The sequence below is a fragment of the Carcharodon carcharias genome, chromosome 16 (genome assembly GCF_017639515.1).
Source record: "Carcharodon carcharias isolate sCarCar2 chromosome 16, sCarCar2.pri, whole genome shotgun sequence".
Classification (NCBI taxonomy): Eukaryota; Metazoa; Chordata; class Chondrichthyes; order Lamniformes; family Lamnidae; genus Carcharodon; species Carcharodon carcharias.
This window is the reverse complement of record NC_054482.1, coordinates 33,625,796-33,645,115: the sequence shown is the minus strand read 5'-3', so window position 1 is coordinate 33,645,115 and position 19,320 is coordinate 33,625,796. Positions and strand designations below refer to the sequence as shown.

Below are 19,320 nucleotides of genomic sequence, written 5' to 3'. Positions count from 1 at the left end.
AAAACATTTATTAAACAAGAAAAGATGAATTATATTACAATACTCCTTCATCCACAACTATACCTTTTACAGATGTATGCAGATTTGTAATGATAACACGAATTACAAATGCTATCTGATACTTTAATGTCCACAATAAGTACACAGTCCATTTAAGTAAATAGGCACCATGTGGTCAGACATGCCACACTCTAAGTGGCAGAAGCCTCCTCAACTCCCTCCAGACACTTGTCACACCGTGAGCCAACCGGTCTCACTTTACTCCGTCTTTCACACGAGGGTTTCTAATTACCACTCTCCAAGAACTCGCCTTGGAATCTTCTCCCAAAGCGATGCTTTCTCTCAGATCCCTTCCACAAGAGCCCACCTCTAGGATTTTGAACTCTCCTTCTGATGTTCCCGTTTCCTGGATCACCACATGCATTCAAGCTGTCTTCTACACACACTCTTCCTCTGACTCAGCTGTCAGTACACAACTGCTTCACATACCCATAGCAAAGAGTTACAGATCTTCAGTTGTGTCTTTGGATTTTCTTGCTGCTTGCAAGCTGTTCTTGCTTTAAATCTGCTTTTTGCAGCTTGAAGCTTTAAACTTGAAGCTTGGAGCCTTTCTCTGCCCCTCACTATTAACATCACTTAACGGGACCTTTTCCAGGTTACTGTCCTTCCTTTGACTGGAAGGTCTGCTTGGGACTTTCTCTTGTTCCATTCCCCTGGATTTTGGGGTCCTTTTAGCTTGGAACTGGTTATCTGTCTCCTTTGCTCTAGTCTCCCCTGGCAGCTACTTTCAAAACCAACTGCAGTCAAACAGCTTGAAAAACAAAACTGCTGTTTCTAGCTTTTCTGTGTATGTCTGTGCGAGGGACCTGCCTCTTTGGAGCCTTGTTGCTGGGCAACAGCCCAATTCTTCCACCCTTGTTTATTTACCTTAGCTTACAGTTGTAAAAAACCTCTTTAGAAATGCAGGCACCTTTTTAAAATGAAACTAAAACTCAATTTGACCTTTCTTAACACATAGGTACAGAAATACAAATCAAATTTAAATTTTAAAGCTAAAACCCATTCCTAACACCCATAAAGCAGGTGGTGGTGGTGAGCCGCCTACAGCTGAATAGCTTGCTCAGCCATTCAGCCATCAGGCAGTTGAGAATCAACCACATTGCTGTGGGCTTGGAGTCATGTAGGGCAGGCCAGATAAGGACAGCAGATTTCCTTCTCTAAAGGACATTAGTGAATCAAATTTTAGGACCACCTGGTAGTATCATAATCATTGTTAATGAGACTAAGATTTTATTTGAGATTTATTAATTAATTGAACTTAAAGTCCCCTAGCTAGGATTTGAACTTGTGTCCATGGAGCATTTGTCCCAGGCTCTGCGTTACCTGTCCAGTAACATTACCACTATGCTACCCTCCCCTGCATAATGTTTCACCTAAACCTTTGAACAACAAATTGTATGATGCACCTATCTCCGTGCACTAGCCACAGTGAGAGGTACAGTTCCATTCTAAAATATTACCCAGCAATGTTCCCTTTAAAAGTTATTTGTCATGTTCAGCCTTTTCCGTTTCAGAGCTTGCTCCCATGAAATTCTTTTTTGCTGCCGTGCACACACATTAGTTCTCACAGAACAGAGGCTGCATGGTACTTTTTAGGCTACTGCACTGCTGCACACCCCTGCGGCTTAGTGGCACATTGCCACCTAGTAATTAGGACATACAGGCTGTCGAGGGTTTTCCATTTTGAGGGTTAGTGAATACTCAACCTGTTTTGGTAATTTGCTAACTGGATTAACAGCCTTTTCAAGGAAAGTACTTAATTTGCAAGGTGCCTTTCACGGCCTCAGGATGTCTCAAAGTGCTTCACAGTCAATGATACGCTTTTGAAGTGTGGTAACTGTTGGAATATAGGAGACGCACCAGCCAATTCGTGCACAGCAAGCTCCCACAAACAGTAATGTTGCAATGACCAGGTAACCTGTTTTAGTGATGTTTGTTGAGAGAAAAATATTGCTGAGGACCTGGGGAGCGCTGCCCTACTCTTTGAAATAGTGGCAGGAAATATTTTATGTCTGACGCCCCTCTTTCAGTGTTATAAAAATTTCACAGATCCCCCCCACTCCCGTAACACACCACAAGTACTTTTCCCGGGTTTCCTTGGTTTTGCAATTAAACATATCGATATTATTCTTATTTTATTTAATGTGATGAGAAGGTTGGTTTTATAATCTCCAGTGCAGTACTGTGGGAACGCTGCATTGAGAAGCTTGGAAACTTGAGATAAGAAGTGAATGATCTGCTTTTATCCTGCCAGCAGGGTGATGATGAAGGTCTCAAAATGCCTTCCTTAGCAAGCATTGTTGGACACGTTGCAGAATTAAGAGATGCTCAGTTTGTTGGATTTCAAAGCACTGTTTCCAATCTGATTAACGTAAGGTAACAGACCATTCTGGAAACCATCTTGCAATAACGCTTCGAGTTCTTTTCGTGAGTGCGGAAGAACTCCACAATGTTTGTGATGCTTAGTATTGTATATTTGAATAAACAAAACTACCTCTCTCACAAAACAAAAACAGAAAATGCTGGAAAAACTTAGGTCTAACAGCATCTGTAGAGGGAAAAACGAGTTAACATTTCAAGTTCGTATGACTCTCCTTCAGAGCGCTCTGAAGAGCAGTCATACGGACTCGAAACGTTAACTCTGTTTTTCCCTCCACAGATGCTGTTAGACCTGCTGAGTTTTTCTAGCATTTTCTGCTTTTGTTTCAGATTTCCGGCATCCGCAGCATTTTGCTCTCGCATATACACTGTAGTAAAGTCTGTTTATTTCACAGGTAATTCATTACACAGTTAACTGTTCCCTGCTGCATTCTCCATGGCAATGCCTCTACCAATCTGTGTCCAGATGTAGAATCAGCCTGGGTGGAGCCTATGAAGCAACAAGCGTTGGAAAACATTAAAGGGAGTTGTACATAGACCTCCAAACAGTAGTGGTAAGGTAGCGGACAGTATTAACCAGGAAATTAAAGATGAATGTAGCAAAGGTGCTACAATAATCATGGGTGACTTTAATCGACATATAGACTGGGCAAACCAAATTAGCAATGATACTGTGGCAAATGATTTCCTGGAGTGTGTATGAAATGATTTTTTAGAACAGTACATCGAGGAACCGACTAGGAAACAGGGTATCCTAGATTTGGTTTTGTGCAATGAGAAGGGGTTAATTAATAATCTTGTTGTGCGGGGTTCTTTAGGGAACAGTGCCCCTAACATGATAGAATTCTTCCTTAGGTTAGAAAGTGAAGTAGTCCAATCTGAAACTAGGGTCCTAAATCTAAACAAAGGAAGCTACAAAGGTATGAGGTGTGAGTTGGCTAAGATAGATTGGGGAAATCATTAAAAAGCATATGGATATACCATGACTAATATTTAAGGAACAAATGTAATTGCAGTCTGCAACTGTTGCGTTGCAAGTGTTATATATTCTTTGGCGCAAAATCACAAAAACACAAAAGCGGCCCAACCACGGCCAACAAAAGAAATTAAGGAAAGTATTAGATCCAAAGAGGAGTCACATAAAGTTGCTGGAAAAAGTAACAAGCCTGAGGATTGGGAGCAATTTAGAATTCAGCAAAGGAGGACCAAGAAATTGATTAAGAGGAGAAAAATAGAGTATGAGTAAACTTGCAAGGAACATAAAAGAGGACTGTAAAAGCTTCTGTAAGTATGTCAGCAGAAAAAGATTAGTGAAGACAAATGTAGGGCTCTTACAGTCACAAACAGGAGGATTTATAATAGAGAACAAGGAAATGGCAGAGCAATTAAACAATGACTTTAGTTCTGCCTTCACAGAGGAAGACCACAAATAACTTCCCAGAAATACTAGGGAACCAAGGGTCTAGAGAGAAGAAGGAATTGAAGGAAATTAGTATTACTGAAAATAAGTGCTGGAGAAATTAACGGGACTGAAAGCTGATAAATCCCCAGGGCTTGATAATTTACATCCCAGAGCATTAAAGGAGATGGTCTTGGAAATAATGGATGCGTTGGTTGTCATCTTCCAAAATTCTGTAGATTCTGGAACAGTCCCAGCAGATTGGAAGGTGGCAAATGTAACCCCACTATAAAAAAGGAGGGACAAAATGGAAATAGACTGGTTAGCCTAACATCAGTGGTAGGGAAAATCCTTATTATAAAGGATGTGATAACAGGCCACTTAGAAAATATCAACCGGATTGGACAAAGTCAACATGAATTTAAGAAAAGGAAATCATGTTTGACAAACCTACTGCAGTTTTTTGAGGATATAACTAGCAGAATAGATAAGGGAGAATCAGTGGTATATTTGGATTTTCAGAAAGTTTTTGATAAAGTCTCTCATAAGAGGCTAGTGTGCAAAATTAAAGCACGTGCGATTTAGGGGTATTGTATTGACTGGATTGAGTGTCGGTTAGCAGACAGGAAACAGAGTAGGAATAAATGGATCTTTTTCAGAATGGCAGGCGGTGACGGCAAGAATCAGTGCTTGGGCCCTAGCTATTCACAATATATATCAATGATTTTGATGAGGGAACCAAATGTAATATTTCCAAGGTTGCTGATGAGACAAAACTAGGTGGGAATGTGAGTGTTAAGGATGTTAAGAGGCTTCCAGGCGATTTAGACAAGTTGAGTGAGTGGGCAAGTACATGGCAGATGCAGCATAAAGTTGATAAACGTGAAGTTATCCACTTTGGTAGGGAAAATAGATTGGCAGAATATTATTTAAATGGTGATAGATTGGGAAATGTTGATGTACAAAGGGACCTGGGTGTCCTTGTGCACCAATCACTGAAAGCAAGTAGTTAAGAAGGCAAATGGTATGTTGGCCTTCATTGCAAGATGACTTGAGTACTGGATTAAGGATGTCTTACTGCAGCAATACAAGGTCTTGGTGAGACCACACCTGGAGTATTGTGTGCAGTTTTGCTCTCCTTACCTAAGAAAATATATATTTGCCATAGAGGGAGTGCAGTGAAGGTTCACCAGACTGATTCCTGGAATGGCAGGATTGTTGCATGAGGAGAGATTGGGCTGACTAGGTCTGTATTCATTGGAGTTTAAAAGAATGAGTGCGGATCTCATTGAAACATAAACAATTCTGACAGGGCTGGACAGACTGGATGCAGGGATGATGTTTCCTGTGGCTGGGGGGGTCTAGAACAAGGGGTCACAATCTCAGGATACGGGGTAGACCATTTAGGACTGAGATGAGGAGAAAATTCTTCACCCAGAGGGTGGTGAACCGTGTAATTTTCTACCATAGATTATATATTTCCTTAAGTACAGATTTCTAGACTCAAAAGGCTTCAAGGGGTATGGGGAGAGAGCGGGAGTGTGTCGTTGAGATAGAGGATCAGCCATGATCAGATTGAATAGCGGAGCAGGCTCAAAGGGCTGAATGACCTACTCCTACTTTTCTATGTTCTATATTTCTATGCTACTAGCCAACCAATCAGCACACTCTTCTCATACAGTATAAATTGTTGTTCCCTTTGCTGTTGCCAATCTTGTGATCTGTCCTGATGAGTGCAAGACGAAAAGCTTAGAATACATGTCTCTTTTTCAACTGGAAATTAGATGCAGTTTTACTTTTCTGCTGCATCAAGTCAAAGACAAACTCACACAAGATCTGACCTGAAGGATGCTTTAAACCCCAGTATTACAGGCGCCAACCAGAGTGAGTGGGTGACTCTATTGCTACATTACTTATTATTCACTGGCTGCTGCTCCTTACTGAATAAATTGAGGAAACCCACTATGTTTTGGATGCTGCTGGTGATAATCTCAGTGTAATCTTGTTGTAGTCCTGGTGTATCTTTCTCTGCACTGGATCATCCTGCACAGCCATGTCGGCAGCATGACCCAACCCTACCTGCCATTGCTGCGCTGATGGGATTCGCATTGCCTGTTAAAAGCGTTAAACGAACAACCAGACCGGCAAGATCTAATGCAGATGTGAGAGTTAGGCAAATATTATTGGTCAGGAGGACGGTGGATTGCAAGATGGATGAAGCGAGAGTTCCATGGGTTATCTTTGGTGCACCTCTTGAAACCTCCTCATGGCTTCTGGATGGAGAACTGCTGGTTTCATGTCTGATCTGAAAGATGTCACATCCGACAGTGAAGTACCCTCAGTAGTGTGCCGGGAGTTCATCTTGGATTATGTGCTCGAGTGAAGCTTCTGATCTTCTGACTCAGAGTGAAAAGTGCTACTAACTGACCCATGACTGATGTTATAAAGAAAGGCCAAAGGAATGCATGCAATGGTGTATAATACAGCAGGCTGATGGCATGATGGAGTGAGAACAGGATTCAAAAGTGCATCAATACCTCTGAGATGTTAATGATCATGAGTGGGCCTGATCGGGCAAAGGTGAAATCCTCAAGGGAAGTGACATTGGATTTATGACATATACACTGCAGTAAAATAAGCAGGAAGAGAGTGAAGGGAGACAAATAAAGATCACAATGAAGAGAAGCAGAACTTCAAGGCTGACATACTGATTAATCATCTTCCCCTTTGTGGGTCCTTGCTGTGTGCAAATTGGTTGCTATTTCTGCCTACAAAAGTAACTCGCTTGATGTGCAACTTTTGGGACGTGCTGAGCGTGTGAATGGCATTTTATAAAAATGTGGTCTTTGACTAGAAGATTTGGGCGTTGAGGCCAGCGGTGAAGATGGAAAGAAAAACTGCAATCTTTGGATGCTACAGCTAAAAGCAAAAGACACTGGAAATACATAGCAGGTCTATCAACATCAGGCAATGAGATGGGGGAAGGTCTTTGTTGAGTCAAGGCACTTAGAGCTAGGTTCTTAATCAAAAATGTTTTTTTCCAGATGCTGACAGACCTGTGGTTTAATAACACAGCTTGCATTTTTTATGGTTGTTTTTGAAGCTAACTTTTACTCTCCCCAATTCAGTAATTTAGAACTGTTTCAACCAACCTGCAATCATAAGCAGCAGCAGATTTGCTGGGAGTTTGATTTGCCATGGGGCTTAGTTCCCCCTGGCACAGATTCATATCCTTAGTTGCACACTTGGTCTAATTGCAATGCTACTCAGTATCGATTCCCTCCATGAAACACACAGTACAGCAGAGAGACCTATGTGTAGATTTGATGATGAAGGACTGTGTGGAATAAGCTGCCAATGTCCCTAAGCCTCTCAAAGTGAAAACTGGGTTACTAATTAAGTTGTTTGTTATCTTTCACTACTGCACACTACAATCGTTGGGATAACTCACTGGAATCCACACACTGCAGTCATAGAATGGTGCAGCACTGAAGAAGGCCATTCAGCCCCTCATGTCTGTGTCGGCTCTCTGCAAGATGACTTAACCTAGTTCCACTCCCCCTCTTCCCCATAGCCCTGCAGGTTTTTTCTCTCCAGATAATTATTCAATTCTCTTTTGAAACCTCGATTGAACCTGCTTCTACCAGACACTCAGTCAGTGCATTCCAGAACATAACATAACCATAGGCTGCCTAAAAAAAGCTTTTCCACATGGTCGCTGTTGTTTCTTTTGCCAATCACCTTAAATCCCTGCCATCTAGCCTTCAACCCTCCTGACAATGGAAACAGCTTCTTCCTATCTACTGTAACCAAGTCCCTCATGAATATCTCTATCAAATCTCCTCTCAACCATCTCTTCTCTAAGGAGAACACTCTTAGTTTCTCCAATTTACCCTCATAACTAAGCCCCTCATCCCTGGATTCATTCCCATAAATCTTTTCTCTAACGCTTTCCTATCCTTCCTAAAGTGTGATACCCAGATCTGGATGCAGTATTCCAGTTGAAGGCAAACCAGTATTTTAGAAAGGTTTAACATAACTTAAATGCTTTTGTACTCTATAGCCCATTTATAAAGCCCAGGTTACTGTATGTTTTCTTAACAGCTCTTTCAACCTACACTGCAACCTGCAATGATTTATGCATATATAATCCCAGGATGGTCTGCTTCTGCATCCTCCTTTAAATTGTAACCTTTATTTTATATTGTCTCTCCACATTCTTCCTACCCAAATGTATCGCTTCACACTTCTCTGCATTAAATTTCATCTGCCATTTTCCTCCCGTTCCACCAGCCTATGTTCTTTTGAAGTTCATAATGATCATCCTCACAGTTCACAATACTTTGAAGTTTTATGTCATCTGCAAATTTTGAAATGGTGCCCTGTACACCCAGGTCTAGATCATTAGATCAGCAGCCCTAACACCAACCTCTGAGGAACCGAAAAATGACAGCTTAGATTTATATAATAAAACGTCCCGAGATGCTTTACATGAGCATTATAAAGTATGACACTGAGCCACAAAATATTAGGTCAACTGATCAACAACTTGGCCAAAGAGGTAGGTTTTAAGCAGGGCCTTAAAGGAGGAAAGTGAGATGGGGAGGCATAGGGAGGGGTTTCCCAAGTTTAGGGCCCAGGCAACTAATGGTGAGACCACCAATAGTGGAGTAATTATGATTAGGAATGCACAAGAGGCCAGAATTACAGAAGCGCAGATATTTCAGAGGGTTGTGGGGCTGGAGGATATTAGAGTTAGGGAGGAGCGAGGCCATGGAAGGATTTGAAAACAGGGATGTGAATTTTAAAATCAAGATGCTGATTAACTAGGTCATTGAGCACAGGGGTGATAGGGTGTGAGTTAAGATGCAGGCAGCAGAGTTTGGATGACCTGAAGACCTCAGGAGTGTATTGGAATAGTTATGTCTAGAGGTAACAAAGGCATGGATGAGGGCTTCAGTAGCAGATGAGCTGAGACAGGGGCGAAGTCAAGCGCTATTATGGAGGTGAAAGTAAGTGGTCTTAGTGATGTCACAAATATGAGGTCAGAAGGTCATCTCAGGGTCAAGTGTGACCCCAAGGTTGTGAACAGATGGGTTTAATCTCAAACTGTTACCGGGGAGAGGGATGGGGTCAGTAGTTAAGAGAACAGAGTTTGGAGTGGGGACTGAAACCAATGGCTTCAGCCTTCCCAATATGTAATTGGAGGATATTTCTGCTCATTCAGTAAAGGATGTGGGATAAGCAGTCGGATAATTTAGCAACAGTAGAGGAGTCGAGAGAGGCGGTGGTGAGGTAGATCTGGTGGTCTTCAGCGTACATGTGAAAACTAACACTATGCTTTTGGATGATGTTGCCGAAGGGCAGCACGTAGATGAGAAATAGGAGGGGCCAAGGATCGATCCTTGGGGGACACCAGAGGCAACGGTGCAGGGACAGGAAATGAAGCCATTGAATGTGATTCCTTGGTGATGATTAGATAGACAAGAGTGGAACCAGGTGAGAGCATCCTGCTGAGCTGGACACTGGAGAGTTGTTGGAGGAGGATGGTGTGGTCGACTGTGTCAAAGGCTGCAGATAGCTCGAGGGGGGAATCTATCCTGTGTAACTGTGTCAAAGGTGGTAATTTGTGACTGTAATAAGAGGCGTTTTGGTAATGTGGCAGGGTAGACACCTCTTTGGAGGGATTCAAACATGGAATACTGGGAAAGATAAGAATGAATTTGGGATATTCAGGTACTTGACGAGGCAAGGGAAGTTGGAGATGGGGCAATTGTTTGCAGGAATGGAAAGGTCAAGGGGGTTTTGAGGAGAGGGACAGATTTAAAGGAGAGAGGAACAACCCCTGAAGAGAGAGAAGCGTTTACAATATGGGCTAACATGGGGACCTGGAGGGGAAGTTGTGGGATCAGCAGTTTGGTGGGAATAGGACCGAAGGAACAGGAGGTGGATCTCATGGACAAGATTAGCTCAGAGAGGACATGAGGGAAGATAGGAGAAAAACTGGAGAAAGATGTGAGTTCAGGGCTCAGGCAGGAGGGAATATTATTGGGAGTTTGGCTAAAGGAAGGGAGGGATGTGGCAGAGGCAGCTGATTGGATTATCTCAATCTTAGTGACAAAGAGGTCCGTGAGCCCCTCACACTTGTTATTGGAGGTGAGGGTAGAGGGGACAGGGAGAGGGGTTTAAGAAGACGATCTGCAGTCGAGATAAGAAGCCGGGGGTTATCTTTACATTCCAGGATGACCCTGGAATAGTCAGCAGTTTTAGCAGATGAGGGGAGGAGCCGGGAGTGTTTGGAACGCTCCAGCCAGATCTGGCAGTGGATGGATGGATAAACCAGTTGTCCACTATATCCTTTCACGGCTGAGTCCCTTGGATTAAGTGAGTGGAGATGAGGGTTGTAGCAGAGGGAAGGGCCAGGGTGAGGGAGAGGAATGGTTTTATTGGGATATGAAAGGTGGAGGTGAGGGTGAGGTTGAGTAAATCAGTAGCTGCAGAAATGTTGTGGTGATCGGAGGGCCAGAGGCGAGATCGTTGGGATTTTGAAAGTGCAGTTGTAAGTGAATTGGGGAATAGGTTTTTCCAGCGATGGATACGAAAGGGTTGGGTTGTAGGTGGGGGGGTGATACAAGGAAGTGATGAGAGATGGTCTTATCTGTGATTGAAACTGTGGAAATGGCGAGACCACGTGAGATGGTAAGGTCAAGGCAGTGACCATGAATATGGGTTGGGCTGTTTAGATGGAGGGAGAGATTTAGGGAGGATAAGAGGGCAGTGAACTCAGAGGCGAGAAAACATGAATTGAGATGGAAGTTAAAATCACCGAGGATGAGAAGTCATTCGGTGCAGAGGCTGAGAGGAAAGCAGTGAAGAAATCTTGGTGCTAAAATTTTTATTGTGCCTTAAGCAATACAAAGTGATTTTAAAAGAGAGGGTGGGAAGATGGAGCAAGTGAGAAGCTCAAAGGAGGAGAAATTGCCAGAGGAGCAGGGGTTCAGGTGAAGGGGAGCTCCAGTGATCAGCGTCAAATCGCCATCACCACAGTCTTGATGGGACAAGTGGCAGAAGATATAGCCAGGTGAGGGTTTTATGATCGTCTGGTAGTTTCATGGTCGCCATTACTGAGACTATTTTTATTTCAGATTTACGACATAATTGAAATTAAATTTGCATCTCTAGAACATTGGTCTCAGCCTCTGGTTACTAGCCCAGTAACATTACCACTACATCACCAACTATCTTTGTGACATTGGCTAATTTGGATGTGGCTTTCTATCCCATCAGCTCAGTCATTCATAAATATGGTGAATACATGAGGTCCCAACACATCCTTGCAGGGCACCACTAGCTACATTCTGTTAATTAGAGGATGCACCCATTATTTCTATACTCTGTTTCCTGCTTGCTCTGCCAATTTCCTAATCAAGTTATTAATTTACTTTTAATTCTATGACTTTCAAGTTTAGCTTACAGTCTCGTTTGAGGGACTTTATCAAATCTCCTCTGGAAGTCCACATAAATAACACCTATAGACAGTTTCTTGACCAGTACTTTTAGTCACCTCTTCAAAATATTCCCTCAGGTTCCTGAGGCCTTTACAAATCCATGTTGGCTCTCCTTGATCCACTGAGATCTCTGCATGTCACTCTATCCTTAGTTTAGACTCTAGTAATTCCCCAACAGATGTTAGCCTAACTGTCGATAATTCCCTAGTTTCTCCTTCTCACTTTTCTTAAATAGTGGATTGACATGCACAATTTTCTAATCTCTTGGATGTGACCTCTTTTGAGAGTTTTGATGAGGGTTGAGAGGTCAGCCAGGATACCAAGGAGAATAGTGTCATAGAATCTTTTACATCCGCCTGAGCGGACCGTTGGGCTTCCATTTAATGTCTCATTTGAAGGACAGCACCTCTGACAGTGCAGCTGTACTATAATGTCACCCTGGGTTGTTTAGTTTCTGGAGTGTTTGAACCCATGACCTTCGGACTCAGACGCGAGCATGCTACCAACTGAGCCAAGGCTGAAATCTGTATATGTTGGCTTTGCATCCTAATGGTTTTCCCTGTTAGTGCAAACATGGGCACTCAGCAGAAGTATGAGATTACATTGTGCTTTTCTTTTGCAGTGAATCTTTGTTTGGTGCTTCAAATTACGCTACAATCGGAGTAGCAAGCAGGCACAGCTTATAAAATAGCCAAGTAAACAGAGTTTTAAATAGCTTGTAAGAAAACAACTCAGTAAAACAGCAGAGTTACAATGGAAATCAAAAAAATTTAGAAAGAAGAATCACTATCTTACCTCTAACTGAATGTCTTTGTGTCTTAATGGTGATTGTTTTTTTCAAAAACTGTGTCTGATAAGTTGCATCTAAATATTGCGGGTGTGTGTCTTGAACTTACCTTGGTCACTCATCATTCCAAATAAATGCATTTACTGTGGCTCCTTAAAAAGGGGCTTAGCAAGTGATTTGTAAAAAAAACCCACCTCAGGAGGGCAGTGCTGCCCAAATTTAATGGGATTTGCAACTCAGCTACAGATTCCTGAATCCAATCGAGGTAAATGTACTTGCATCTTGAGGCACAACCCTGTCCCCACATCCCAGAAAAGACTTGGAGGGACATCAGGGAATAAAAACTACTCATGGTTTTGGCTTTTATAAATGTAGTAACTGGTTTGTGTCTCATTATTCAGTAAAATGTGAATTTTGTGTCTCTTCCTGAAACCATGCCCGTGTTTCCCTTGTACTCTTTTTCTTTCTTTGTGTGTTTCTGATTTTCTCCCCCAACCCCCATCCTTCCGCCCTCTTGCTCACGCACAATTTCAAAGTTGACCCCAGCTGACCTGTTTGTGTCCGCGTCTCTTTCTCTTTTTTCCATTTTTCTGCAAGGCTGTGCCTCAGTCTTCCTGCTCATTCCTTTTTTTTTCCTGCACTGAACCATAAGTTTTTTGTTTTCTATTGTTTGCATAAATCTTTCTGTAAGCTTCTTATTGTCTGTATGCATTTGGATCTGAACATTTTGCACTCTGCTTGCGTTGCTGTATAACTCACACTGTGCATGCAGCACTGTTTTGCACTGCATGCATTTCTGAGTTTCGCACCGTGCGTGCGGTGTGTTTCGCACTGTGTATGCGCAACTGTGGATTTCACAATGTGCTTGTGTTACTGTACCTTTTGCACTGTAAATGTGATGCTGTGCGTTTCATACTGCATGAGTTACTGCGTTGTGTAAATGTTACTGTGCATTTTGCGCTGTGCCTGTGTATCTGTCTCTCACTGCATGTGTTAATGTATGTTTCTCAGCCTCCATGTGTTTCACACTGTAGGTCTGTTCTGTGCGTTGTGTTAGTGTTTTTCACACTGCATGCTTTACTGTGCAATTTTCACTGTGTGTGTGGACTAAACCGTATGTTTAAACAGTGCATGTATTGCGTGCGTTACTGTACGTTCCGCGCTGGGCGCGCGTTACTGTACGTTCCGCGCTGGGCGCGCGTTACTGTACGTTCCGCGCTGGGCGCGCGTTACTGTACGTTCCGCGCTGGGCGCGCGTTACTGTACGTTCCGCGCTGGGCGCGCGTTACTGTACGTTCCGCGCTGGGCGCGCGTTACTGTACGTTCCGCGCTGGGCGCGCGTTACTGTACGTTCCGCGCTGGGCGCGCGTTACTGTACGTTCCGCGCTGGGCGCGCGTTACTGTACGTTCCGCGCTGGGCGCGCGTTACTGTACGTTCCGCGCTGGGCGCGCGTTACTGTACGTTCCGCGCTGGGCGCGCGTTACTGTACGTTTCGCGCTGGGCGCGCGTTACTACGTTTCGTGCTGTGCGTGCGTTACTACGTTTCGTGCTGTGCGTGCTTTACTACGTTTCGTGCTGTTACTGTATGTTTCGCGCTGTTACTGTACGTTTTGTGCTGTGTGTTACTGTACGTTTCGCGCTGGGCGCGCGTTCCTGTACGTTTCGCGCTGGGGGCGCGTTCCTGTACGTTCCGCGCTGGGCGCGCGTTCCTGTACGTTCCGCGCTGGGCGCGCGTTCCTGTACGTTCCGCGCTGGGCGCGCGTTCCTGTACGTTCCGCGCTGGGCGCGCGTTCCTGTACGTTCCGCGCTGGGCGTGCTTTACTACGTTTCGCGCTGTTACTGTATGTTTCGCGCTGTGTTACTGTATGTTTCGCGCTGGGCGCGCGTTCCTGTATGTTTCGCGCTGGGCGCGCGTTCCTGTACGTTTCGCGCTGGGCGCGCGTTCCTGTACGTTTCGCGCTGGGCGCGCGTTCCTGTACGTTCCGCGCTGGGCGCGCGTTCCTGTACGTTCCGCGCTGGGCGCGCGTTACTGTACGTTCCGCGCTGGGCGCGCGTTACTGTTTGTTTTGTGCTGGGCGCGGGTTACTGTTTGTTTCGCGCTGTGCGCGCGTTATTGTTTGTTTTGCGCTGTGCGCATGTTACTGTTTGTTTCGCACTGCACGCGTTACTGTTTGTTTCGCACTGTGCGCGCGTTACTCTACGCTTTGCACTGTAATTATGCAAAAGTTTGTGTATTTGAGTTACTGAATTTGTATCTTTTATGTTGTTTTATATACTAGAGTAAACAGCAAGATGCGAGTCAAATTGATCTAATGGGCAATTCAAAACCCATTCAATTACAACAAAAACATGTACATAAAGATAGAGTTTTTGGCATGCCTTAAGATATTGCTAGTTATTTCTATATAGTTATTTCATAAACATTGAACAAGTCTCCAAAATATCTCAGAGTACAAAAATATTGAAAGATTTCCTTACTGATTGTTTTACTGACTCACTGTTTCTAACTTGTACAAACTGAGGTGAAATAATGAAAGTTGTTAATTGCACAAGACCAGTAATTCTGCTGGTCATGACGAGTAAGCAATAATCTATTGAAAAAAGTTATTGTTGATCCTCTTACTCATGTGGATAATCTTTCATTGTCATCTTGCATTTTTCCATCATTTGTGAAAACCTCAAACATTATCCCAATTCATAAAAAAGACATGTCCTTTCTCAGTAACAATCACCAAATTTCCATACTGTAGAGCTTTTCAAAAATATTAGAATGCATTGTTTACAATAGATTGTATTCCTTTTTGTCATGTCAAAATCAGCTAAACCCAAATCAGTATGGTTTCAGTCAGCATCATTCCACTGGCTTAACACTCGCTGATAGGTTTGACAGGATATCAAACTTGTTAGTGCAAAAAGAACTTGGAGTCTGGGTTTTCATGGATCTTAGTAAGGCCTTTGATACTCTGTATAATTCTATTCTACTTCGACTTACATTACTATGGAGTTAGAGGAATTGCTCTTTCATGGTTCCACCATAACCTTCCAGAAGAAAGCAGTTTACATGTTTTGATTCAACATATTCTTTTATATTGACTATTAAGTGTAGAGTACCACAGGGCTCCAGTCTTGGTCTGCTACTATTTCTTAGCTACATTACTGACATAGTAAATGCTTCTCCTGACCAATGCTAGTTCTCTTCACTGATGACACCAAGATATTCTATTTACATTCCAGTATGGAGGACCTGTTCTTCATTTTAAATTGTGATCTACCAAAATTACCCACATGGTTTCGTAGTTGCAGCTATCCCTAAATTTACAAAAAACAAATTTTATTTGCTTCAAATCAAAAAAAAGCACAATTGAATGAATCTCAAGAAGGAATTAAGATGGATAGAGTTGATATTGAAGAAGAGCACAATGTCCCTAGGTGTTGTGATTGACGAGTTGTTAAATTGGAATGAACAGATAGCAAAAGTGTTACAGAGTGTTTCTTGTTGCATAAGAATAATGAGTAAATTGAGATATCATTTGTCAGTTCAAACATTTACTGTATACAGTTCTACTCTTTTGCCATATATGACCTTCTATAATGATGTCTGGTCATATCGCAAATCAAAAACCCATACTATTCTCCTGTTACAGAAGAAAACTATGAATTTGTGCAGGTGCAGGCTGTTTTGACAACACTAACCCATCATTTATTCACTTAGGACTTTGGAAATTGAAAATGTACATTTTTTTATAAAATGCCCTCCTCATGTTTCAATTTCATTCCAACCAATTGCCATCTTTGTTTGACAAAATGTTTCAATTGAATTCTACTGCCCTACCAGAAATTCCTCCAATGTACATCCAGTCAATCGAAAAACTGCTTTAGAGCATAAAGCAAGAAGTCACACTGGTCCAGCTGTGTAGAATATCCCTGGACACACACACAGACACAGACACAGACACACACACACACACCAGCTCAACAAAACTTTGTCCAATTTTATGGAAGATCTCTACTCAGCCTGCAAGCATAACCCCAAGCTTCTGGTAGCCTGTTATTTTAATTCTCCACCTTGCACTCATGCAGACTTCTTTGTTCTCAGCCTACTGCTCTGTTCCAGTGAGACTGAATGAAAGCTCAGGGAACAGTATATCTTTCCATTAGGTATTTACTCAACAATTTCAGACTACAATCCCTGCTCAAACCCACCCCGCACCACAACCCCACCCCTCACCCATTTTGACTCATTTTCTTTGCAGGTTTCAGTCTTAATTTTGCTTTTCTCACTTCTGATTTTGGATGGCAGCTGTTTAATATTCTGTCATTTATACCTCCTTTAGACCAATCTTTTGCTTCTTTGCTTAATCTATTAACATACCCTTTGACTATTCCCATTAATTTTTTAGTCTTTTAATGTCTCCCGTCTTCTGTCCTATCACAGACCTCCCCTTTGTTTTGGACAGGGACGAGAGAGCACTGAAATCCTTGTATCCTCTCCTTACTGTCCATAATCAGTTTGTTTTTGGAAAGGAAGGTGTATGTTTCTCAACCCCGCAGTGGATGTTCATTTCTTTAATAACCAACAGCAGGCTTTCACGGGTTTAAATTCTGAGGTGAAAAATTTTCTCCTTGCTGGATGCTGTTAGTGATAATATAGCAGCAAATATTTGACCATTGTTCTTTTATCATTCATTTTTTTTATGTTCTAAGGTAATCTCAAGTACTGCTCTTAATACTCTTGTTTTCCTTTTTGAACCAACATTCTCCCATTGTAAACGTGTAAACTCATGAATGGTAATTAACTCATTGTGTAACATGAGGACTCGGCTTTCTGGCTTTTATTCCTATTGATACGTCATGACTTGAGTATCTAAGAACATAAGAAATAGGAGCAGGGATTGGCCCCTCGATCCGGCTCCGCCATTCAATAAGATCATGACTGATCTCCATGTGTTTTGAATTCCACCATGCCCATCTACGCTTGATAACCTTTGATTCCCTTGTCTTAACAATAATCTATTCACCTTTGCCTTAAAAATATTAATTGACCCCGCCTCCACCACCTTCTGAGACAGAGTTCCAAAGTGTCACAACACCCAGAGAAAAAAATTCTTCTCACCTCTGTTCTAAATGGGTGACCCCTAATTTTAAAACAGTGCCCCCTAGTTCTGGACTCATCCACAAGAGGAAACATCTTTTCTATGCCAAGTTTGTCAAGGCCATTCAGGACCTTATGTACTTCAATCAAATCACCCCTCACTCTTCTTAACTTCAATGGAAACAAGCCCAGTCTGTCCAACCTTTCCTCATAAAACAACCCACTCATTCCAGGTATCAATCTAGTAAATGTCCTCTGAAACGCCTCCAACTTATTTCCACCCTTCCTTAAATAAGGAGACCAAAACTGTACACAGTATTCGAGATGCGGTCTCACCAATACCCTGTATAACTGAAGCATAACATCCTTGCTTTTATGTTCATTTCCTCTCATACTAAAGGATAGCATTCCGTTAGCCTCTTTAACTACTTGCTATCCCTGCATACTAACTTTTTAATGACTCATACTAGAACACCTAGATCACTCTGCACCTCACAATTCTGTAGTCATTCTCCATTTAAGTGATGCTCTGCTTTTTTTTTTCATGCCAAAGCAAACTTCACATTTTCTCACATTAAACTCTATTTGCCAGATTTTTTCCCACTCACTCAACCTATCTATATCCACCTGCAATCTTCTTATGTCCTCTTCACAACATACTTTCCTACCTATCTTTGTGTCATCTACAAATTTAGCTACCATGTCTTCACTCCCCTCATCTAATCACTGATGTAAATTGTAGAAGGTTGAGGCCCTAGTACAGACCCCTGTGGGATTCCGCTCATCACATCCTGCCAATCAGAAAAACACCCATTTATGCACACTCTTTGTTTTCTGTCAGCCAGCTAATCTTCTGTTCATGCTAATATGTTACCCCCTACACCATGAGCTTTTATTTTTTGCAATAACCTTTTATGTGACACCTTATAAACTGCCTTCTGGAAATCTAAGTATAGTATGTCTGCAGGCTCCCCTTTATCCACAGCGTATGTTACTCCTTCAAAGCACTCCAATAAATTGGTTAAACATGATTTCCCTTTCACAAAACTGTGCTGATTCTTCCCGATTAGCTTGAGTTTCTCCAAGTGCCCAGCTGTAACCTCCTTAATGATCCCTTGAATGGAGGGGTTATATTTGCTACTTTATAGTTTGATGGAACCTTTCCAGAATTTCTCTTTCGTGAGTTCAACCTTCAAGCAAATGCATATGACCATCTCCCTCCATACAAACATATAACAACAATCAATATGTACTGATGTATTTGAATCTTGTAATTGTCATAATTGCTGTGATTACAATCATTTGTGCTATATTAATGTGTTGGCAATACTCAGCAGGTCTGGCAGCATCTGTGGAGAGAGGGAAACAGAGTTACCGTTTCAGGTCCTGACCTTTCATCAGAATTGGGAAGAGTTAGAGTAATAGGACTTTAGAAGGTGAAATTGAGGAAGGTGGGAAAAAACAGAGATGTCATTGCCCACATTGTGAGCAGTAAATACAGTATATTAAATTGAAAGAAGTACATTTAAATCGCTACTTCGCCTGGAAGGCTTTGGATGCTAAGAAGAGAGGAGGTGAAAGGACATGCATGACATCTGCACTTACATGGAAAGGTGCTGTAGGAAGGGAGTGATAGAGAAGTGGACCAGAGTATTGCGGAGGGAATGGTCTCTTCATAATGCTGGGGAGGGGAGGATGTGTTTGGCGGTGACATCACATGAACTGGCTATTTCCATTATAAATGGATACACAGCCTTTGATTGTATAGTCAGGTGGGCAGTAATGTAAAGCAAATGCCTCCGGATGAGCAAATTGTGCATCTGTTTATAATAGAGTATATATCTTTAACATGAATATTATAATGAGGCTGTGATGTGTCAGATCTGTGGCATCATATGATTAATATGGATTAATTAAATCCTATTTGTCCCTGCTTTCAAGTGTTTAATGCAAATCATAGATTCCCATATGGGTCCAAATCAAAAATCAAATATGTTTGAGGTGTAATCACTGTTGCTATAGAGAGAATATGGCAGTCAAATTACCCATAGTAAGTTCCCACAAATGTGTTAATGACCAGATAATGTTTTCGTG

General features: G+C 42.3%; 1 protein-coding gene across 5 annotated transcripts in view; it reads left to right on the top strand.

Annotated features, from left to right (window-relative positions):
* Positions 1–19,320, top strand: part of rabgap1l (RAB GTPase activating protein 1-like) — a 530,937-nt gene that overhangs the window by 137,222 nt on the left and 374,395 nt on the right. The gene's annotated exons all lie outside the window — the stretch shown is intronic.